Genomic DNA, 19990 nt, shown 5'->3' on the forward strand with positions numbered 1-19990 from the left:
TCTTCCCTTCCAATAAACCCCTTCAATGAGCTTTGGGTGAAGATCTTTTTCGGTGGCGGTGAGCAGAGGCTACCCTGGGCAGAGCAGAGCAGAGCAGAGCGAGCAAGGCTGTAATACTTGCTGGGGAAACCTTCCCTTGGCAGAGCAGAGTTGTTACACTCCACTCCCGGCTCTCCACTCTCCAGGAGCAGAGCTGAACTGTAGCAACTTCGCCTGAAAAACCTGCCAAGCAAAACTGCTACACTGGGCGAACATCCCCAGCTGGAAGACCCTGTCCTGCGGGAGCAGAGCCGATACACTGGGGAAGCCTTTCCCTGAGGTAGGGCTGTAAGCACCTAAGCTTACTGCAACCTGTGGTGGTCCTTGGCTCCCAAGCTCCAGGATACCTTTCCACCTGAGCCATGTAACACTCAGTATTCTGTGACTCCCAAGCACCAGAATACCCATCCCACCCCCAATCCGACCACAATGCCAACAAAAACCTAGCGCTACTTCTTTACCTAATGACACTCTTGGATGTGTGGAAGAGTCAACAAGCAATGCTTAGAATGTTGACTCACAGGTGACTTTGCCCAGCCTCACAGGCAGGGCTTTGGGTTGCTAGAAGACCTAATTCCCAAGCCAGAGCAGAAACCTAACCACAGGCGTGGTCTGAAAACAAAGACCAAGTAACGGTTTGATTTCTGGAAGGCATTATTGAGGGGTAGTAGAAGGTAGCATGAAACAGTGTGGGATGTCTGTTGTCAGCACTGAAGCTTCACCTGGTCAGGTGGGTTGAGGTGCCATAGCCCTAAGATCACTTCCTATCAAGCAATTGAGTCAAGGAGGTTTGGGAATCTGAACCTTTCCACAGACGGACCACTCAAGATGGAAACTGCAAATGTGATCTAACACACAGTACTCCTCCATGAAGTCATGAGACTGAGAGATGAGGATAGCTCCATCAGTAAGTGCTTGCTCTAGGAACATAAGAACCTGAGTCCCCAGAAGCCACACAAAAATGCTTTACCCTTGTAATTCCACACTGGGGGTAAGGGGAACAGAAGTAGTCAAATCCCTGGGGTTCTCAGTCCAGATGACCTAATCTAATCATAAGCCAGGACTCCAAAGCTTGTCCTTTGCTCCCCGCCCACACACACTCAACTAGACATGAGATAGCTTACGTTCATATCATCATATTATATAATCAAAGACTGAAGTAAGAGTCAACAATAGTCAGGCACTGAATGCAAATCAGTAGGTAGTGTGTGAAAAGGAAAAGCTTTGATATTTGAGTCTCCTATTTTAACATTACCATGAAACACAAGATAAGCAAACATGATGTAAATGTATCTATTCCTTCAAAACAGGTAATTGAAGGAAAGCTATAGATGTTAACAACATTGAAAATGATGAAAATAAGTGCTTGTATAATACTTAACCTTTCCTAAAATACTTCTGTAGATAAGCCAGGCAAAACTGAATACTGGCTGGGTTGACTCTCTCACCTAAATCCTAGATAGAAGAGTTGGTGCCATGAAGACAAACACCTTAGGTTCTGATGTCAGTATTAAGATTTTGCCACCTTGTCATTCACTGACCTGTCTAGAGACAGGGGGAAGCCCTGTTGAAACTTGACATGGCAGTTAGGAAAGAAATATGTGCAACTGTTCCCATGCCCATCATCCTTCAGTAGAAACAGATGTTGTTGAAAGGGCTTGTCATTCCAAATTATAAGAAAGTGGGATTAGTAATAAACCATACATGACCAATCTGTTGGTTGATGATATTCCAATTTACTTATAAACTTTTCCCCAAGCAGTAGGGGAAGACTTGTATACATGGCATAATAATTGCTAACAAACATCAGCCTTCAGAATTAGTTGAACAAAATGAATTGATGTAGCCATGCATCTAAATATTGCCCTACCTTTCTCAATCTCTCTACTTTCACAGTCAATCAATGATAGACTTTTGGCAGCCCTAGAATACATATGTACTAATTAACTTCTAACCCAATCACAGATAATTAAATAACAATATTATTCAACTTGAGGTAATCTTTTATATTGGGCATCAGATATCACAGCTTGCAAATGTTCAGACAATTAACATGTTTAAGTCACTATGACTTTTATTCCTCTATAATTAATCCAATCAGTATTAACTAAGAGGCATACAAACAAACTGTGACAGTTTGGGCAACTGAACAGCAAAAATAATCATGGATATTTTGATTACGCTCAAATGAAGAGGCGCAGAGAGCTTAGATTTATCATGACCACACCTCTTCTGAGCTATATTCCTGTATCACACTATTTCTGCCTGCACCAGACCTGAGTTTCACCTCAGGAGGAAGTTGCAGCTGGTGATTCATAGCTTGAAACCCACAGGGCACTGGTATAAGACCTTAGGATTTGCAGAGGAGCTGTTGGATGGTTATCGTTAGGAGGAGAGAGGTTCCCTCAGAGGAAATAGCGTGTGATTCCAAACACTGTCTGTTATTACCGCTAAGACAGTCAGACTGTGGGACAGCCTTCACCAAAGTAGAAATTAAGAAGAGACGGTGTGAAATCATCTAGATGATTTGCTGCTGGGGGGGGTTGGCACTCGCTCCCTGCCACTGGACAAGCAATAGATACCTTTCTTGTAGCTATTGTTGCTAAGCTTGGCCATATGAATTGTAATGTCAGTTCAACATTAGCAGAGGCTGGAATATGCTCACCCACATGCACTCCTGTAAAAGAAGACTGTAGCCAAGGTAATTTACTGACTTCAGGAAACAGACAGGTGGAACAGGCCTGAAGTCAACTTACAGCCAAGCCTAGAACAGCCAATCCACAGTGAGTCCATAGATGTATGAAAGGAAAATAAGTGTCACTTTTCTATGTCACCAAGATTTTCTGGTCATTGGTTACCCAGGAACAATTTTCTAAAAAGATTAACGTTCACCATAAGGAATTGTCTGAGTTTGATAGACAAAAGTCCTGGTGACCCTGGGAGACTCACTCTTGCAAACCCTGTCCCCCTCACCCCACTAAGCTGAGCACTGAGTGGGATGTTACTCATTTGCAGACAGCCCTGAGACTGGCCACTATGGCTATATGTGGAAACAGCAGAATAAACCACATGGCTTGCTGCCAGGTTAGAGCAGTAACAACTTGAAAGGTGAAATGCATCCACCAGAAAGTGAGAATAACTAAAATGAACCCCTGGACATAGCTTAACACTTCCAGACTATGCCACTGGTGGACATTCCACGGGTTGGGTAGGGTGAGATCGATGCCCTGTAACCTGTGAGATGTGGAATTCCTGCTCTTTGCTCTGGGATCCTCCAGTGCTGGAATGGTATTTATGGTCCCAGTTGCTGACATGGGACTGAACAGTAGTCCTGACCATGATGGATATGATGAATTGGGTGCTGGTGGAAGCATACTACAAACACTAGTAGCCTTTTCCTCCCTTCCTGGAAGCCCCGCCCTAGAACCCACTCACCTATACCTGCCCCATCACTATATGCTGGTCTCTTTTAGCTGGGAAGAATCACTGAAAACTTTCTATATTCAGTGAGTTTCCTTCTGAGAGCCTATAAACACAAACACATGACCAACCAGTAGGGAAGACAGTTTCCTTCAGAATTCAGTACCTATGACTAGACATTTGTGTTTCAGCTATTAATTAAAAGCTTTTTTTTTTGGATAAAGCACTTCTAATAAGAATGTCTAATCACCATGAGACAAATGTTCCCTAGAAATCTACTCTGGAATATGATGGCCAGGTACTAAGGTAAAAAATTTGTCGAGAAATAGCAAAAACATCCTCACAAAGAAATTGCTGCTCTAAATGTACTAAAATTAATTTTTTCATTTATTTTAGCAAATACCAATGTGAAGCTAATTTGTGATGTTACAGTATGTGAACAGTGCAACCCAATAAGAAGTGAGTTTGATGTTCCTTATGCACATTTTCATCTTGACTAATACCTGTTCTCTATAGAGTTCTCTATAGGAGCAGAATGATTGCATGAATATATATGTATACATATATGTATGTATAAAGGTGGTTTTATGATGGCTTATATACAATGAATATATACATTAAAGAGGGTATTATATTGGCTTACATGTCGTAGTGTAGGCAGTCCAACAATGACTGTCTCCACTGGAGATATGGGGAACCCAATAGTTGTTCAGTCCCTGAGGTTGGATTTCCCAGTAGTCTCAGTCTGATGCTGAAGGCCTGAGGATTCCTGGAGAGCTGCTGCTCTTGAGTCTATATGGAAAGCCTGAAGAAGTTGGTCCAAATATTCATGAAGTAATGCCACAGCAACAAGCATGAAGAATTCCCTCCTTCTATGTCTGGGCTGCCAGCAGAAGGTGCCCCCAGCCTAGGAACTGGGGTAGGACTTCCTGCTTGAATAATCCGATCTAGGAAATTCCTCACAGGAGGAAGTGCCCAGCAGCTTGGGTTTAATTGATTCCAGATTCAGTCTGATGATCAAGATTAGCCATCACATCTGTTTTGGTCAACATTCAGAGAAGCAAAACCGCGAGAGTGAAAAAAAAGAGTAGGAGAAGGAAAAGAGGGGAGGAAAAGATTTACTATAGGGAATTGGTGTAAGGGGCCGGGAAGTTTGAAATCTCTAGGCAACCAGGCAGGCTGAAGGCCCAAGCAAGAGCTGATGTTGGCGGCCAATTCTTTCTCTCCTAACGAGCTTCAGGGTACTGGGTGAGGCCCACACAGGCTACAGAAACTGGTCTATTTTCCAAAGTCTCCTGAGGCTAATGACCAAAATCTTTGTGCAAAGTCTAGACAAGATGGTGCAAAATTCACCACCATCAAAACAAATACATTTTTTAAGATGATGATATTCTTCTCAGTAGATGGCTGGGGAAGACCTGAACGACATATAATTTTATACGTGTTTATTGTGTATTCTTCAGTACAACCATTAGTTTTCCTTTTGCTAAGGTATTGGATCTAAACGTCTTAAATTTTGTCTGGGGAAAGGACACTGAAAAGAATGTGATTATTTCTACTCTTAACTATACCGAAGCAAGGTAGCATTGCTTGCATCATGTTGTCTTGTCCCAAGTGCTGAGGAAGGACCTGAGAAGACACTATCAGCTGCTCACAGGTACACTCTTTGTGACTCATCTTCAATGATCAGCACCACTGTGGTTTTATTCTGTTCTGTCAGTGTGGCTTGTGAACTGAAAATTATTTTTCCCCCATTTGTCTAAATGTCCAAGTAACTAATAGCTTATGAAAACAAAATAAAGCCAATGATAGCTACCATTCATCAAATACTCATTCCAGATCAGCAGCTGTGTGAGTCATGAATTCCTTACCAGCCCTGTGAAGTAGGGGTTAGCATCTCCATTCTGCAAAAGAAGAAAGCAGAACTTAGAAGACTTGAAGCCTGTGTGGAAAGCACGGGACTGACCCAGACCCCCTGAATGTGGGTGTCAGTGAGGAGGCCTAGTATTTATCCCTGGCGTACACATAGACTTTGAGTGCCCATCCCAAAATGAGGGATGTTCTCTCAGCCTGGACTCTTGTGGGAGGGCATAGGCCCTGCTCTGGATGAAATGACAGACTCTGAAGATCCACCATGGTGGGCCTCACCCTCCCTGGGGATCAGAGTGGAGATTAAGTGGGGGACTGGGGGACCTGGTGGGAAGGGTGGTGGAGGAGGGGAGGGAGAGGGAGCTGGGATTGACATGTGAAACAAGCTTGTTTCTAAATTAAATAAAAAAGCAAAAAACAAAACAAAACCAAAAAAGATGAAATAAAACAACAACAATAAAAAAGAAGACTTGAAACCATTGTTCAAGGTCACAGAGCAGGTAAGGAGGGTGCTGGGGATTCTGAGGAGCAAGTGAGGAAGTCTTCAAGTTGTATCACAAGGTATCTTTTTCCTGACAGATTTAACCTGACATCTCTCTTTTTGATAAACTCTGCACCATTCCCCACCATTAGATAAGGTGACCACTTTCCACTCAAACTTAAAAACGCACTGAATCAGATAATTCTATCTCTTAACCAAGAACATCCAAGATGTTATGCATTTAGGCTATTTCCCCATGTACTCTGGGAAGAAATGTTTCCACTGATTGTGGTGGTTCATTTTTATTGCCAATGTGAGATAACCTAGAGTCACCCAAAAAGAGAGTGTCTCAACTGAAGAACTGCCTTGATTAGATTGGCCTGTGGCCATATCTGAAACAGAATGTCTTGATTGGTGATTGATTGGGAGCACCCAGTCCATGTGGGAAGCACCATCCCTATGCAAACAGGCCTAGGCTGTATAAAGAAGCTATCTGAACATGAGCCACTAGGCGAGCTAGAGAGAGAGAGGGAGGGAGACAGAGAGACAGAGAGAGACAGAGACAGAGACAGAGAGACAGAGAGAAAGACAGAGAGAGCTGCAATGAGCGTGCTTTCCAAGATTACTGCTTCAGTTCCTTGGAGGCGGAGCTTTTATGTCCCAACCTCCTGCTCCCAAGTAACCAACACAGATACTTAAGATTACTTACAAATGCTCAGACTTGTTACTAGCTAACTCTTACATTTAAATCGACCCATATTTCTATCATGCTTTGCCACATGGGTCATGGCTTGTTACCTCATTTTCTACATGTCTTGTTTCCTCTGTGACTGCTTGGCATACTCTTACTCTGCCTTCTTCTTCCCAGAGTGTCTGTTTCTGGCTGTCCCATCTATACTTCCTTCCTGGCTACCAGCATGTCAGCTTTTTATTAGCCAATGAGAGTAATACATATTTACAGTGTACAGAAGAATCCTTCCACACCGGTTCCTGCTTTGACTTCCTTCAAGGATGGGCTGTGATCTGTAAGTGCAATCCAGATAACCCTTCTGTCCCCTGAGTTGCTTTTGGCTAGAGTGATTTATTATGTCAATGGGAATGGAACTAGAACTCTGATGCTACCAAAGCATGCACATAGCCCAGTTTTGCACTCCTATGACTTCAGTCGCAAGTTCATAATATGCAGAATTTGTGGATTGACTACTATAAGCAAACCACATGAGAACATATGCATGCTTCATTTATAAGGAATGCAATGGTTTTTTAAAATTGTCAGATTATTTCAACAGAAAGATGAATAATTTTGATTTTAAAAGTCATTGTGTTAGGTTAGAATAGATATACTATTAAACTGCTCCCCCCCCAAACCCTAGTCCTTATACCAATAGATGAGTGCATTTCTCAGCCTCATCAGGGAAGCTTCCTTTGTCATCAGATGGTGGGACATGGTGGCGTGCAGGCACACATGATGCTGGAGAAGGAACTGAGAGTTCTACATCTTGATCTGCAGGTAACAGGAAAAGACTGAGATACACTTCTTCCAACAAGACCACACCTACTCCAACAAGGCTCTAAAAGTACCACTTCACATGAGTTTATGGGGGGGCATTTTCCTTCAAACCACCACAAGAACATTCCTTGGCTTCAGACATTTGCAAGCTGCAGGATGCCCTGCCTCCCACGACACACCCTTGCTCTCTCCTTCTCTGGAACCATTTCTTTTGTCACCTGTTCATCTGTCCTCTAATGAACCAGTCAATCCTTACAGTCAACCCCTGCAACCCCAAAGCAATGTTAGTGGCCCACACCAGGCAAAAGGCTAGACTGTAGTTACAGTTGAAAGAAAAGTGACAGACTAGGAAAACCACGGCTTATCTACACAGCTCTGTTGCCAGGGTGATCTGTGTGTGTGTGTGTGTGTGTGTACCATTTAACAGTTGAAGAGTCTGGAGCCCAGAGAGGGAGGAGGAATAGCACTGAGGGTCATACAGTGAGTGAGAAGCATGAATGTGATCCCCTGGCTCTTCCAATGCCAAAGCCACAGACTCTGAAAGCTGCTGGGGGTGAGGGCGAAGGTGAGAGCCACACACACAGGTGTTTGGGGCACCTTCCCTGGGGGTATCTGCTCTCCTGGCATGAGGATCAAGTTAGGATTAACACTCAAGAGCCCTAGGATTATCTCAACTTGAAAGGGGAGCTTGCAGAAGCTGTTTCCAAAATAGGAGCTGAGGGCTGGGGTCTGAGCTCTAAGGAAGCCAGTGGAGATGATGCAAGCCCTGTTCTTTAAAGCCATTTCCAGAGAAACTTGGTTTCTCTAGCTCCTTCCAACTACCAGGACCTCCTGACACCACAAGTATGTGACCGGGTGTGCAGTTAGAACGTGGAACCATTTTGTGTCTATGACTGTCTTTCCTGCCTGTGTGTACTTGCACCACGTGTATACCCTCAGAGGTCATGAAAGAACATAGAACTCCCTGGAACTGGAGCTACAGATGATTGCTTCCTTCATGTTGGTGCTAAGAACCAAACCCAGGTCCTTTGCAAGAACAATTGTTCTTAACAGAGGAGTCACGTACAATGAGACATGATAACAGGCACCAAAAAATCCTATCAGTCCACTGGTTTTTATCACTGAAATATCATCACACTGTTGACCTCAGCCATACAGGGGATTCCTCCATTCTCTCTTAGTGTTTGGACCACATGGCAAGCAGCAGTTTTTTCAATGAGAGGGGAGCAAGGATGAGAAGGAGCAAGGTGGACCCCAGAGGCCTCGATGGCACTCAAAGAAACATCCAAGATAGAAGAAAAATAGGGTGGAGAAAAATGAGGGGCAGAAAGGCCTAGAGCTGTCAGAGTGATTTACAGAAGACAATGCTGTGTATGAAACATCTCCCAAAGCTCATGTAGTAAAGGACTGGTCCCCAGAGGAGCGATGCTCATGGGAGCCTTGACCTCATCAAGGGAGGAGCCCATTTGTGGATTCATAAATCAATGGAGGGGGCTTTGTGAAAATACATATTCTCTCTCTCTCTCTCTCTCTCTCTCTCTCTCTCTCTCTCTCTCTCTCTCTCTCTCTCTCTGAGTTTGATTCTCAGGACCCACATGGTGGCTCACAGGGACTGATGTCCTCTTCTGGCCTCCTCAGGCGCTGCATGGACAGGGTGTATAGGCATACACACAGGGAAACACCCATATACATTAACAAAAATATTTTTAAATTCTATTCTTGTGCTCCCTCTTTCTGGTCCCCTCCTCCCCCATGGTCCATTGGCTGCCCAGCCATGAGGGCAAAGAGGGCAGAATCAGCAAGCAGGGCCTTGTCCATCCCGTGAGTATGCCAGAGATAGCCCTCCGGGTGATAACTTCAGTGAATCAGCTCAACTTTATTCTAGAGTATGGCCAATACACAGGATTGGGATGGTAGCTGGGCAAACACCTAATTTGCATTAAACAGCACACTCTTATCATAAAACTGCTAGTACAAGTCTTAGTTGTCATCTGAGGAAGCACAGTCCTATTTTAATGCTCCTAGCACAATGTCTAATTACTACACGGGCAGCAGGGGGAAAGCTTCTGCAGGAAATTGCATCCAGGGTCACACTAGCAATAAGTCAGGAGTCCAGGTCTAGAGTCAGTCTCCGAATAAGGTCAGGTAGAGAACATGGCACCTTCTACCAAGGGGGCAGAGAGTTGCCTGTGTTGCCGAGCTCAGAGGGAGACGCCAGACCATGGTAGGCTGCAACCTCTGACCAGCAGGACCTCCCAGGCTCTCCCTCCTTCATGGCCACCATGAGGTTAGCAGCTCTCCATCACCTGCTGTCCATCATGATGCTCGGTCTCTCCACAGGCCCAAAAGCAATGGAGTTCTCAACCCATGGGCTGAAACCATGAATAGACATAAGTCCCTCTTCCTCTATGTCTTTTTTATCAGGTAGTTTTGTCACAGTCACGGAAAGCTAACACAAAAAGCCAAGGAATGCATATAAAGAAAAGTACCCTGTGACACCACCTGGAATAAAACTTGTGACTGCCACCAGCCTTTTGTGGACCACTGTAGAAAGGAGGTGCTACAGTGAAGGGGTCCCCCACCGATGCTGGCCAGGGCAGTCAGAAGACCATCTTAGGAACCAGAGCCTCCACCATTGACAACACATCCAGACGTTGGAAAGAACTCAAAGGTCTGTTGGACCTTCTGCACGTTGACCCATTGACCCCAGTCACTAAAGGAAGACCACCATATGATACAGCTGCCTACTAATGTGCCAGCTCATCTGTAGCCAACAAAGGGATTCTCTGGAACTGAAGCCTCATTCTGCCCCCATGTTTCTGTCCTTTAGCCCACGGGCATGTAATATCTATCACCTCCCCCCCTCAAAAAAACCTCTAGAACAAGAATGCATTGCCTTCCTCGGTGAGTAAAATTAATTGGCTGTAAAATTAATTTACTAAATGGAAATAACTCACAAAACATAAAGAGAAGAGCTCCTATAAACCGTAATTCATAAAACTAGACTACAAAAGACACAGCTAATGGAATAAGCTCAAAGACGGAAGCTGAGAAACACCATGAACCCCTCTGGGATCCAATCCCTGGGTTCTCAGGGCAAAGGGGTGACAAGAGAGAAGTTTCAGGTATATGTGTTCTTAAGATGGAATTTCTGTATGTTTTTTATGAGTCCCACATTAAGGAACTGACTCATAAAACCAAAAAGAGAAACAGATTCATGAGGTATACTTAATCGCCTTATGCAAACATTATTTCATGCAAGTATGTGTGGTAAGATATTTGATGGCAAACATCATTAGAGAGAAAGACAGAGAGCCCTTCTGTACCCCAGCTACTAAGATGGCTTTGCAATACAAAGCAGTGGACCCTGCTCCAAGAGCAACAGAAAAAAAAAACAAACAAACAAGCAAATAGATATGAGCTGAAGTCTATGGAGATTCACATAAATTAGCTTTAGTTTCATAGGCCACATTCCCTGGACAACCTTGTTCCTTTACCTATGTCCTTCAAACTATTCTTTTGTTTGTTTGTTTGTTTTTCGAGACAGGGTTTCTCTGTATTGTTTTGGAGGCTGTCCTGGAACTTGCTCTGTAGACCAGGCTGGCCTCGAACTCACAGAGATCTGCCTCCCTCTGCCCCCAGTGCTGAGATTAAAGGCGTGTACCACCAACATTCGGCTTTCTTAAAGGTCTTTCTTAAAGATACAATCTGGGGTTTTTTTTGGAGCACTTGGCTCCTTATATAGACTGTCTGAGATATTCTCTTGCATCAGGGGTCACTATCTCAAGTGTAATCAAATGTCATGGTTAGGATTATGGTACCTACTTTGGAAAAGTCCATAGCATATGTGCCTCTCCTAGGTGGCAGGCAATGTTCTTCCTTGCAATGATCAAGGACTCCTCCATTCCAGCAGCCAGTTATCAAGGGGGTGGGGTAGTGGGATGGAGGAGGTACACCTACCTCTTAGCTGCTGTGGTGGTTAATACTCACTGTAGCTCGACAAGATCCAGACCCATCCAGTGGCAGAGGCGTTGGGTATGTCTGTGAGGAGCTTTCTAGATCAGGTTAATGGAGGTGCGAAGACTTAACCTAAACATAAATAACACAAATCCACGGGCTGGAGTCTCAGACTAAATGAAAAGGAGAGTGAGAAGAGCAATCACGTTCATTACTCTGCTTCCTGGCTGCTGACACAGCGTGATCATCTGCTTCAAGCCATCACCACCATGGTTCCTCTGACTTGATGGACAGTTTCCCTGAACTGTGAGCCAAAAGAAACCCGCCCTCTCTTCCTTCCTTCCTTCCTTCCTTCCTTCCTTCCTTCCTTCCTTCCTTCCTTCCTTCCTTCTATAACTGTATCTTGTCACAGCAACAAGAAAGTGACTAATACAGTGTCCTTTTGAGAATGAACACACCTCACTTTTGTTTCCACTCTGGATAAAACCCGGCTGACTTCATGACCCCATCTAAATGCAGGAGGAGCTGAGTGGTACTCCCTTCACCGAACACTCCTTACCAGCTCTGAACTGTACGAGCTGGTCAGAAGGACTTCTCTACTTTTCCTTTGTTTCTCCTCTCACAAAGAGACGGAGTGGTACAGAAAGCTGGCAGGGAGAGAATCACACGGTGATGCCTCAACTTCCGGTGGAATTTAGATTGCTAAGTCCTAACAACCCTTTGCCTATAGACTCACCAGGGCTCTCCGAGCATCTCCCAAGAAAGGTTTTTCAAATCTCTTTTCTCACTGCTCACTGGCACTCAAATTCTTGCTAATATCTTAAAAAGCCACGGGTCACAACCAGGACCACACACACGCATGTACATGCAGACCACAGTTGTGCCAGCTCACATGAACCTCACTGGACCCTTCCTGCCTGCCTGCCCTTTTCCTTCCTGTCTTGCATTCACAAAGTAGATTCCCTTTCCAAAGAAACTCAGTGCAAGAAATCATTTTGAGTGAAGAATTCCTAACTGTTTTGAGATTAACCAGTAGCTTGCTTATTTTTATTAATGCTTTAAAAATGAACCCGATGGGGGATGTCCTTCCGCATATATGTTTGGCCAATAGCCAGTAGAGGCAGGAAGATAGATGCGGCTAGGAGACAAGGAGAATTCTGGGAAAGGTAGGCAGAGGGAGACTGCAGGGGACACCATGGAAGGACCTGCAGGATAGGACATGCCAGGCATTCTCCGGTAAGATAAGGCCATGTAGAAATACATAGATTAGTAGTTATGGGTTAATAATTAAGACAGCTAGCAAATAGGAAGCCCCACCCATCAGCCAACATTTTAATAACTGTGGCTGAGAAGGGTGGCAGGACCTGGCAGGACAAGAAGAACCACCAGCGACACGAACCCACGTGTCTCTTGCATCAAATTAAGAGTTAGGGAGGCGGGCGGTGGTGGCACACGCCTTTAATCCCAGCACTCGGGAGGCAGAGGCAGGCGGATCTCTGTGAGTTCGAGGCCGGGCTGGACGACAGCCTCCAAAACAATACAGAGAAACCCTGTCTCGTAAAAACCAAAAAAAAAAAAAAAAAAAAAAAAAAAAGAGTTAGGGAGGGCGGAGTCAGCAATGCCAGGATCTCTCTCTTGAGCTTCTTCTTCTCTAGGATGATCCTAATAGTTTGGGTGCATTTTTCCCATATAGTTCCAAAAATCCCATAAACTGGGGATCTGGGGTTCCCTTCCCTCTTCTGTCGTCCTGCATCTGCCGCCGCCAACACTGCCAGGTACTCACTCCTGCATCTGCTGCCGCCAACACTGCCAGGTACTCGCCCTTTCCTAATCTGCTTGCATTCTCAGTGCCTTCAAGTAGCCACACTTAAAATGTTCCCCGGGGATTTTCACAGCTTTCTGTGGATGACATAGGGTGGCATATGCTCCATCCATCGTCACCATAAGCAGAAAAATGCTGCATGCTGCTTCCTAGTCCAGAAAGTTCTCTTGCACCAGAGCAAGAACAGTCACTGAAGTGCGAAGGGAGGGGCAGGGGGAAGGACTAGGGAGAGGCAGGTTCTCTGCGATCTGATGGTGGTCAAGTGTGGACCTCGAGGCATATTTAGAATGGCTTGCTAGGATGGAAACAGGAAGAGAAGCCATGAGCCCCAAGAATGTCAGGGGCGTCTTATTGTCGTTGTTGTCATTTTTATTTGTTTAGTGGGGAGGGGGAGGAGTCATTTTTATTGGTTTACTTACTTGGTGTTGTGGTTACTTTTTCACACAGAGGTGTACACAAATTCTCCTCTCATAAGCCAGAATGGGAAGAACTGAACTCTTTGCACATCCCTTCTCTCTTCCTTTGCCTTTGTGTTGGCATCCAGACCAGACTAAAGAAGTGCACCTAAGTCAACTTAAAAGTATCAGAAAGTTTATTACAATTGGCCTATCTTCCCTTTTTTGGTGGGAGACATTCCACACAGGTTTTTATTGCAAAGCCAGCTATCCCCTCAAACTGTGAAGAAGTCGTTTCAGGGAAAGCTGTAATCTACACGAGCTGCGTCATGGAGCTTTTCCCCCATATAGTTCCAAAACTCACAAAAGTATTTACTCTGGCTCAGCAGTCTCCCTTCAAGGTGTTTGTCTTGCAGATATGCTTAGCTCATATGCTGTGATATCAATGGGCTATTAATTATTATAATAACAGAAGACCAAACATGATTTGCATCAAGTAAGGAGTGTTAAATAAGCTTTATTTTCATCGATAACTTCAGGGAGTCATGAAGTCAGCCTGGCCTAGCTGCCTTGAGAGGCATGCCTCACAGGTTTTTCAGGTCCATGGCTGCTGGGACACAATGTGCCGTCCAGTTCCTGAGAGGCCTATACACTCCCTCGGGCAGTGGAGCGTTCAGGCCACCTTGTGTTTTTCTGTGTTCCCTCAGAAGTCTAGGAAGCGTGGAAGCTTGACAGGGCAATTATAAGTCTTATGAACCTTGTAAGTTTGCAAGCGCCATTATATTTTGGCAACTAAAACTGAATTGATCCTGGCAATTGCCATTATATTCTGATAATGGTATAAAAATTCTGATTGCTCTCAATAAAGTTGCCACAGGCTCGGTTTTCTTGGGGACCCTCCAACTGACCTGATTTACTTCCTCACAGCAGTATCAGGTCACCTTGGCCGGGTGAGTAAGCTCAAGCACTTACAGATAATCTGTTCAGATGTATTAACTACTTGGGAAATAGCTGTTCATAGCTTTTGAATATTTTTCACTTACTTATCTGTTTATAATTAGTGTCTGGAGTTACCTATATAATGAAGGCACACATATATTTAATTTGACTTTCTCCTCCCACTGTTACATACGTTCTCATTTTTAAAAAAGTTTTCATTATAATTTTTGAGAATTTCAACCATGAGACCTATACCTACATAATCCCCATCCTTCCCTCTCCCTCCTCCAATTCCTCCCCTGTCCCCACCACCAATCCCTCTTGAATTCATGATCTGTTCTTCTATAATTACACACACACATATACACACACCCTACCGAGACCAGTCTGTGTTGCCCACATGAACATGTGTTTAGGGCTGACCACTTAAGATTAAGCAACACCAGGGGCTCATATCTAGAGGAAACTGAGTCTCCCTCTTGGTAACCATTGATGCCTGTAGTATTTCATCTATGAGGAGAACTTGTGAGCATTCACCCCATCCACGTGGGCTTGTCAGCTGCCATGGTCCTTTGCAGGCAGCCATATTATTGAGATTTCATGGGAACAGCACCCCTATCATATCCAAGAGATACTATTTCACGGAAGTCCTGGTTGTGTCCTCTCTTCCTTGGTATTCTCTCAACATTCAATGTGGAGATCATGTCACAGATGTCCCATTTGGGGCTGGCACTCCATGGTCCCTTAATCTCTGCACTTGGCACCATTGCAGATCTCTGTTATAGCCGCCATCTACCGCAAAAAGATGTTTGTTTGAGGAGGGCTCCTAGAAACGCCTGACCGTGGAAGGTATTTCAAATGCATAAATGCTTTGGAAGAAATGAAGGAGCACTGATTTACTGGGGTGTTTATGCAAGAAGCTAATAATTATAATACTCCTTAGTTTAGTTACAGTCACTGCAACGTTGTCTTGACTTAATTTTGTAGTAGCTATCCCCGACACACAGGTACACCACAGACTCACAAACACACATTCAACCAGCCCTCACATCTTCCAGCAACTTACAAATTCAGTTCTCCTCTTTCATTATCTTTTACAAATAAACTAAGGAATGATTGATCATCCTAATCATGCATGAATTGCCTGTTAACTTAGTACATGTATATTTTCCTCTGCCAAGAGGGATAACAGAGAACCGAGCCCACAACCCATTTGGCTTGGACACGAAGCCAAGACGGTGGCCTCCTTTCCCTCAATGGTAGAGATTTCCTCATATTTCAAGCCACATGTTTAACTTTGTGTAGAAAAGTAAATAAAGTAAAATGGGATAGAAATTCTTGAAGTAAACAGCACAGGGACGGAGAGTGAAAGCCCTTCCACCGGAGACAGAATTGGACTGTTTGGGGGGCAGAGATCCAGGGGCAGGAGCAGCTGTTTCCTTTTGTGTCACTTTCTGCTTTCTGCAGGCTGACCAAGGGGAGAAAAGGACTTGGTTAGAGCTAAATCTTTGCTATGATTGATACCCTGGGGCTTCAGGAGACATTCTTGTGCAACAGGAAGTGTCCTTGTCAGGCAGGCCCTCCTTGTTCCTCAGGCACATTGTGGCTTATTAACTCCTAGATCTGAAGGAACACTGAATCAGAACACGTAGATCCAGTAGAAATGAAGGGAGAGAGGCTGGAGAGATAGTTCAGTGGTGAAGAGCACACTGGATTCTCTTCCAGAGGACCTAGGTTCAATTCCCAGCTCCCACACGGTGGCTCACAACCCTCTGTGACTCCAGTTCCAGGGAGATATGGCACGCTCCTCTAGCTTCTTCCTCGGGCACCAGGCAATCAATGCATATGGTACATGGACATTCATGCAGGCAAAGCACCCATACACATAAAATTAATAAATCTTTCTTTTTAAATTAGGAAATGGAGGGGGAGTGGAAGTCTGAGATTTGGGTTGTTGTTCATGCTTACTGCTATAGTTTGTAACCTAAGTGATCCCCAAATAACTGCCATAGAAAGAAACAGCTCTGATCTCAAAGGAATCAAATAAATAGTTTACTCTGGAGCAAATATGAGTGACCAAAGCCTGGGGACATGCATTTAGGTTTCCTCAAATATAATGTTCCCACATGGAAGCAGTTTTGTGGCATTTTATAGTCCCAGAACAAAGAAAGTCATAAATCAAGACAATTTTAAAAATATATTAGTGGGTGCATCAGAGGGGTAGTTACAGCAAGATGGAGAAATCTCTCCTATAGACCTCAGATACTGTCTGGTAACATTCTTAGCTTTGGACTGGAGGAAGCTAGGGATCTGCTAAGTTAATAGATTCCCAAAGGATTTTTTATCTGTTAGTCATAGGATGTTAGTTCTGACATAGAAGTAGATAAGGAATGACTGTTCAGAGAGCTAAAGACAGACAGAGGCAGAGAGTTAGGTTCTGTAACACCCCAACCTCTGCACATCACCAAAGTTCTAATCAGTCCACCTGTCTGCAATGCAGCTCTTTTCCGGGAATTCTTGTTCACACAACCATGTGCTAAAGCCTTGGTGCCCAGCTTGCTGAATTTTGGAAAGGATGTAAACTATAAGAGGTAAGACCCAGGGGAGCGGTCTTTTGGTCAACAGGGGTGTGTTCTTAAAGATGACACTGGACCCCTAGCCTCTTCCTTCTTTTTCTCTCTCAGCATCTCAACGGTGAGGGGAAGAGGCTTTGTCCACACAATTCCTGCCACATTATGCTGCCTCACCTCAAGTCCAAAAGCAACAAGACCAACTGGCCATGAACTAAATCTCCAAAACTTTCTGCTTTTTAAGTCGATTGTCTCCAGTATTTTGTTACAGTAATGGGAAGCTGAAGTATGCGCTTAGTCATTAGGTAGCCAGATAGGCTTTGATAGAAATTTCTAAATACTAAACTAGATGTGATAACACAAACCTATAATCCCCAAACTCATGAGGCTGAAGCAGGGAGATAGCAAATTCAAGGTCAGACTACACTACATAGAAGGTTTGAGGCCAGTCTGTACTTCTGGACATCAAGATTCTAATTGCTTGAGAATTCTGGGTAATGCTCCTGATTAATCTGCTGTCATCCTCCAATTAGAATTACTCAAAAGCCTGCTTTGTGTTATCAGCAACATTTCACTTTTTGTAGCTCCCTCATCAACAGGGGCCCGATGGTGTCTGGAGATCTCTGAGTCCTGACCTAGAATCAGTCACTGGACAAAATTTTGCAAAAGGTGTGGTCAGCATAGCTTGGGCTGCAGGCACTGCTGGGAAGGGGAGTTGGTTGAGGTTTAAATGCTTTGCAGAGTACATCCAAGGATTCGCTAACACACCACAGTTGGTCAATTGAAAACATTTGCAAATACCCCTGGCTGCTGGAATAAAAGCTAAATATAGGAATAAGTTCCACATGTACAGAAACTCAAAATAGCATCGAACAAGAGACCAAGCAATGTCTTGGTTAGATCCTGTCTGTAAATCTCACCAAACCAGAAAAAAATCCCCCAGTGAATCTTGGCCCAGTTTTAGGATTCAGACACCTTGGTCAATTGCTGTGATACATATGTTTATTGAGGGATGTTTTAGATTTGTTCTGTCTACTTATGGATGAATGGGCAATGGCTTGTTCATCATTCAAAATGCTACATGAATACTCAAATTCTAAAATGCTAAGCAGCTGTGGAGAAAGTCGGTAGTGAGGTTCATGAGAAGGGACTCACATGATTTCTGGTGGTATACACTTGCAATCCCAGTGCTTGGATGATGGGGACAGAAGGTTGGGAATCCAAGGTTATCTTCAATAACACAGTGATCTCAAGGCCAGTCTGAGCTACATAGGAATCTGTCTTAAAAAAACAAAAGAGGATGTAGCAGGTTTCTCAAGTCAAATAACTAAGGAAAGAGACCTAAATGTGTGCTTGCAGCCAGGAGGAAAACCAGAGCCAGCCAGCTGTACCAGGCTGAAGGCAGGATTGCTTCAGTGGTAAGAGTAATGATGACTTGGCAAACTGGGCACTGACTACTGCCCTGTCCAAAACCTCAAGGCTGCACAGTAGACTTATGAATCAAACACAGAGAGTGTGATCTAGGGCCACTTTCTAAGTAACCATCCCCGTGGTAGCCTTGATTTCCCTGGCAATGGTGAGAGCATTTGGCCAAAGTTATTATCACTTAAAATTCTGGTACCCACCATCAGGACCATTTTGTATGGCTGTCAGATGCGTGTTATCCAATTCCAGGGGATGCTCTTCATATTATAATTCACAGTACTGTCACCCCTGCATAAAATTACATGCTAGACCAACTACCAGCTATAACTATGACTCTGCCGTTTCAGGTCTTCAGCTTCCCAAGGTGAGCCACCTTGGGACCTGGTAAAAGGCAAATGACTTTTACTCAAGCCACAGAGAAGCCGGGTCCTGTGGGTAGGCTCCACTCACAGCTAATAAATCCGCAGACCATGTGTGCAAGAACTTGAGGATGTAGGAACTAAGATAAAAGCGTTCTTTACAAAACACAGTGTGCCCCAGAGGGGACCGGTGCAGATGAGGCTCCTGCACTTCCTGTACTCCACAAAGCAAATAAAAGGGAAATATTTTGAAGCCAGTGACATCCTAGAGGTAATTTATGAGTGCTGAGGAGGCCCAGAAATGCTCGTGTTAGGGAAATGGAATTGGTAAACATCTGGATTTGTGTCTCACAATGGAGCCATAAACCTGAGTCTGTGGTGCCCCGGCAAGTCGGGCTGTGGACAGGATGCATGGCTGCTTGTGACACTGTAAGGCCAGGTCGGCTGTGGCCAGTGAATATGGCTGCTTGCCATGCTGTGCTTTCACGGTTCAGCTGTGGTCAGGGAGCATGACCGCTTCTGACTGTGCCAGCGGGGCTTGGCTGTGGGTGGAGAGAATGGCCATGTGCTCTGTCCCATGGATGACCATGAGGGCTGCGGGAAGGTTCTTCATCTGCTTCCGAGTCACTGTGGGGGACTGTTTTCTGTTCCTTTGGTGGGGTGACGAGCCAAGGCAGGGACGTGAGGCCTGGATTCTGCCTGTAGCTCTGCAGGCTGGGCTGTCTCTGTTGTGTTTCTGAAGAAGTCACTGACTCTGAGCTCTCAGAAGCATACAAAAGAGGTCTGATAGCTAGCTGCCTTCTCAAGTGGAGTCTTATTTCCCAGATGGCTGTGTGGCTGCTTTTCAGATGCAAGGAAAGGGCTGGCACGAAAGGCAGCCTCAAGGCAGAAGCAAGGACCGTCACCACAGTGGCAGGTCTGTCACTAGCTTTGAAGATGGCTGTCACAAGTCTTTTCACCTATCAGGGTCTCAGTTTCCCCTTCTATAAAATGGGACTAAGTGGCCTTTTCCTACCTTGGCTTTGAATTCCAGGATCCCAGCAGACAGATGGATTTTAGAGGATTACTGAATGACAGCAAAACTGTTTTCATGATTCATTTCAATGGTGCGGGTTTTTAGGATAATATCAAGACCATAACCTATGGGGAGGTCGACAAATGAGCCACTCACATCCCCTCCAAATAATTAGCAAAACAAGACCCA

This window comes from Mesocricetus auratus, unplaced genomic scaffold, assembly GCF_017639785.1.
Source record: "Mesocricetus auratus isolate SY011 unplaced genomic scaffold, BCM_Maur_2.0 Super-Scaffold_100026, whole genome shotgun sequence".
Taxonomy (NCBI): domain Eukaryota; kingdom Metazoa; phylum Chordata; class Mammalia; order Rodentia; family Cricetidae; genus Mesocricetus; species Mesocricetus auratus.